At 51.6% G+C, this 4,932-nt stretch overlaps 1 non-coding gene across 1 annotated transcript; it reads right to left on the reverse strand.

Moving 5' to 3' along the window:
- Nucleotides 1-634: 634 nt before the first annotated feature.
- Nucleotides 635-724, reverse strand: TRNAY-GUA (transfer RNA tyrosine (anticodon GUA)). The gene is given in 2 exon segments: nt 635-670; nt 688-724. It is a non-coding gene; the product is annotated as a tRNA-Tyr (tRNA).
- Nucleotides 725-4,932: the final 4,208 nt, after the last annotated feature.

Here is a 4,932-nt window from a genome sequence, read left to right on the forward strand (position 1 = left end):
CCGGCCCGGCCCCCGGCGCGTCAGACATGGCTCGGCCTGGCCCCTGCCCGCAAGGACGGAGCGCGCAGCGCCCCTTTCTCGCCCGGCTGTGCCTCCCCCACTCCTGTCAGAGCCGCCGCGGACTCCGGCGGCGCCTTTCCGTCCCGGGCTGCTGCGCTGCGCTGCGCTGCGCTGCCCTGCCGTGCCGTGCCCTGTCCCGCACGGCACCCCCCGTCCCCCGCTGCCGGCCGGCCCCCGCCGCCCGGGCTGCGCCGCCACCTCCGCGCTCGCGGCGGGCTTGGTCCGTGCCGCCGAATCTCGCGCCCAGCCTCCTTCCAGAGCCACCGTTTGAATCTGCGCAGGCGGACTGCCGCCCCATTGGCCGCCGCCGCCGCACGCGACCCGGGTGGGGGGCGGGGCCTCGCGCCAGCCGCGGGCGGGGAGGGGGGCGGGCGGCGGGGCATGACGGGGGAGCGAGTTTTTCCGGCTGGCGGGGGGGGGGGGGAGGGGACCCCGGCTCCCCGCCACCCCCCCCCCGCCCCGTAACGCCCCGGCGCCAGCACCCGCGCGGCACCAGCTGTAACGGGGAGCGGGGGCGGATGATGACGGAAAAAAAACGGCGGCCGCCTCGCGCGGCGGCGCAAAATCTAGCGTCTCCTTCGAGCCGGAATCGAACCAGCGACCTAAGGATTCCCGTGGGCCACGCCTCTACAGTCCTCCGCTCTACCAGCTGAGCTATCGAAGGGAGCTGCTCACCACCGCCACTCCGCGGCACACAGCCCATGCGCCCCTCGCGGCGAGCGGTGCGTGCCGCAGCCTGGGTCGGAGCCCCCTCTCCCGGGAACAGCCGGAGCGTAAAGAGCCGCTTTAGGCCGAGATCTGAAACCGCAGGCGGCCCGAGTGTGGCACGGCGAGCGGCCCGCGAAGGGTTCCCGCACCCAGGGCCTTCCCCCTGCTGCCGGCGGGTCGGTTAGCGCTGCGGACGGGGACGGTGCCCTCAGCCCCTCACGCTGCCGCGCAGTGCGCGGTCTGTCTCGCGGTGCGAAGACAGCCTTTCCTTCCGCCCTCGCTCCCTTTGCTCGTCTGAAACACTGGTGCCCGGTGGTTACAGGCGTGCTTGAGAAGTGTGGGTCTCCTCACACCCCACCATCCTGCTTACGGAGTAGCTGGTCTGCCCGCTACCCTGTTAGATTAAAAAAAGTCGCCCCAAACATCGCACCACATCCTCTCCTGGCTGCACTTACAGACACGTGAACTCTGCGGAGCGCTTAGGGAACGGGGTGCGAGCACCTGCCGTCAAGATGTGGGCTGGCACGTCGGAGAGCCGAAACGAGAAGGGCAGGGGCATCCTCCTGCAGCTCTCGGGAAGGCGCTCGAGGGTTGACGCTTAAAGGTATTCACCCACAGCGTTCTCTCAGTTCTTGGGTGCTGATGTCTATTACAGGGCCCATCCATCAGCTTTTTCCTTTATCAATTTTAATGTGATTTTTACTTTAATGGTCAAAACAAATCATCAAAACAGCATATGGCTTCTTATTCCAAATGCATTTTTTACATGGTTTACTTACGGAACACTGTTTACCACCACCACAGAGGAAATAACCTCCTGAAGTGATAGAATCACCACCCTAAAGTACAAGCTACGCTCAGGCATAAACTACGTACCTCCTAGGTACACCCCCCCCACACACACACACACAAGCCCTCAGCTGGAAGCTACTGCTATAAATGAAGCCCCGCGTGCCTGCAGTCCGTACGTAGGCACAGGCCCGTACGTGTTTCCACAGGATCGTACCTGCTCAGGCCGCCCCCCCCCCGAGCCCGCCGGGCGGCGCGGCGGGCGGGAAAGCTTGGCTAGCAGCGCCCCCTGCGCCGGCCGGCGGGGCTCAGGCCCCGGCGGGCGGGGGGGGGACAAAATAACACCCCCAAAACCACAGAAAAACCCCAACCCACCTGCATTACAGACATACTGTTACAAGGGCGAACTCGTATCGTTGCATCTTTCACAGAAAAAAAAAAAAAAGAAGAACCCCATTCGTTGGGGTTTTGGTTCGTTTACTTAAAAGTAGTCTTCGCCTGCTGCTTGCTGGTAGGCGTTCGGCACCAACCCGCATTTGCTGCGACTCACTTTTAGTACCCGGAGATTACAACACAGCAGGTTTGCCCCGCATCAGAGCTCTGACAGGAGTCTTTGAACTACAAAAGCTGTAATCAAAAAGCATGCAGAATAAAAACCACCCTGAGACAGGATTTGTGTCGTCAGCCGCGTATGGTATGAAATGTCATCTTTTAGCATTCATTTATATTTAATTCAAAGTGAAAGGAACCTGAAATAAAATATTGTTGATTAAATAAGTATCACCTTGTATATTCCCGTAGTAATACATGTGTTCTTATAATTTGTAGGAAATAGATTCTGAAAGCATTAGCTGCGTCAAACTACTAAATTAATAAGTACTGATGGGCCTGTTGTTAAAAAAAAAAAAAAAGTAAAGATGCAGTTTGTTATGACATCCAGTAAACATTCTCCCTGGAGTACACAGGAAGCACATACCTCACTTTTTTCTTTTTTAATCCTGTATGTATTGCTGTCCTCTGTGACAAGGTCTAATGTTCCAAGTTTCTTGTGCTCCTACGTGACAAAAAAAGGATGGAGAGCCATCCCGCTCTCCATCTCTTCTCAGCTTCTAATAGCTTCACAAAACCAAGCCAGAGATCTAGCTGCTTCACTCTTCAGAGACCCTACAAGAAGTTACTTTTTCCAACTGTTCAATTAAGAGCATCCCTAAGAAAGAAGGCACAAACTGGCATTCTGTCTCTGTAGGAGGATATGGAACGTCTCCCCCAAGTGCCACCATTTTCAGGGACTGTCCCATCCCATCTGGGCTGTCATGGCCTACAAGCCATCAGGCTCAGCCTCAGTAGACTTCCATTAGAACACTCACCAGCCTGCAACATCCGAGTCCCATTACGCAAGAACTGCTTTCTGCCTTTGCTCGTCCTTCCCGAGACTCCATTGTGACAAAGGAGAGCTCGATTCCAGCCTAGACCTGAAGAACACGACCGGGTGCAAAGACACTGCTGGAGGTTCAGGGTGGCAGGATGAGGCAAATGTGACCATCACTCCAAGCTCATGGACCTTGAGTCACAGTGGGCATACTTCCCATGGCATTTTGCCACTTCCCCATTGCCTTAGGAGTGCTTAGTTGGGTCTCCCAAGAAATCAAAACCAAACATCACTAGAACTACCTGTTAGCATTTGGATCCTGCTTGGTTTTTCTAGTGTTCCCCAAGTGCTAACACCAGTGGGCATCCCACTGCCAAAGACAGGACACCCACTCACACTCTTACCCAGATGATTTGATAGGTGAAGTACCCTGGAAGAGACAGTGATGATCCCATAATTTGCCCCGTTATTTATTCCTTCTTGCTAAGCTTCCTGCTGATCTGCAGGGAAAAAAAATTCTATTAGGCATTCATCATGACTCTAACCAACAGCAGAACAGCAACGCTCTTCCTGCTGGAAAACAGGTCCCTTTCTGTGCAACGCTGGCGCTTCAGAAAATTCACCCAGCTGCAGTGGTATGAAGGTACCACACTATTAGGCCATATGCTAAGTCCGTATGTGTTATTACCGGGCTTATTTGTTACTGCTCCAATTCTGTGAGAGTTCCATCTATTCCCTCGCAAAGCCTTTAATGAATAAAAAAATAGCAGTCATGATCCCATTTCATATTGTCACAGAGCTGAAATGATGGAAAAACTCTGAAGTCACGTGCAGAAGTTTGTAATTCTTTGCTGCTATGCTCATCAGAATCTCATTCAGACAGCCAATTTGAAATCTATCAGGACAACTAAACAATACAAGGGTATTCCCCAGAAGGCACAGAGCTTAACACCACTGACATGAAGTTAAGAATAATCAGTCTATCCTAAATGATCTCCCTGCAGGTTGTTCAGAAACCTTACAACTGAGGAATCCAGAGTCCCTGTGAAGATGATTCTCAGCACTGACAATCAACAAGGCACACAACTGACTTCTTGCTACAAGAGCTTCAACCTTTGAATCTATCAAAATTCCTGCAAGGTAAACTCAGGAATTAGTTTTTTGAATTGTGGAAAACAAGTGGTTTATTTCCTCAGCAAACAATTTCCCAACTCAAAAGCAATTGCTGCCAGTCTCATAGGACTAAGGTCTATAAAGTAAAAGAAACATATGATTGCTAAAATAAAGACCAAGGTCAGTGTAGGTGAGCTTATAGTTTTTTTACCAAATACTTTCCTTTTAGTAGTCTTCAATGCCTTATCACCAGTTCCTCTAGTGACTATAATCTTGAGAGCTCTACACTGACAGAAACACCAAATATGTCAATCAAAACCACATGCATCCATCAAGTCTTCAGCACAGCTACTTGACTTGGTCTAGGATTCAATGTCACGGAACCACTCATTCAGCACCCAAGGTGATCTTGCTTGCATCAGCCCTGTGGGGGTTGAGCTTCCTCCCCATGTTTGGGGAAATTGCTGATGAAGAGCACAAGGATACTCACCAGATACTCTTTTAAATTAAAATAGTTCTCCAATCAACAGCACGTTATTAACTGCATCTGCTCCATGTCTCAGTACTGAAGATCACAGCTTGTCATTCGTACTTGAGTCATGTCACAGTCAGTTCAGTGAAGTTGCAGTTCAGAGCAATTTCAACTTGCTGTGTGCCTTCAGTCATACGTAGTCTTTTTTTTCTTCTTCTTTTTTTTTTTAAACTTCTCAGTATCAAAGTTTCTGAAGGGCAATATTCTATTCATGGTTGTTGAAAATGATCTGCTTTTGCTGGAATTCTCTAAATGCTCCTTACAACGTTTTCCTGAGATGCTAAGTCTTACAGGATCAACCACTTCACCCAGCAGAGTTAGCAAGCTCTGTGTACTTTGACTCAATCTACTTAAAAAGCCT

This window comes from Harpia harpyja, chromosome 5 (assembly GCF_026419915.1).
Source record: "Harpia harpyja isolate bHarHar1 chromosome 5, bHarHar1 primary haplotype, whole genome shotgun sequence".
Classification (NCBI taxonomy): domain Eukaryota; kingdom Metazoa; phylum Chordata; class Aves; order Accipitriformes; family Accipitridae; genus Harpia; species Harpia harpyja.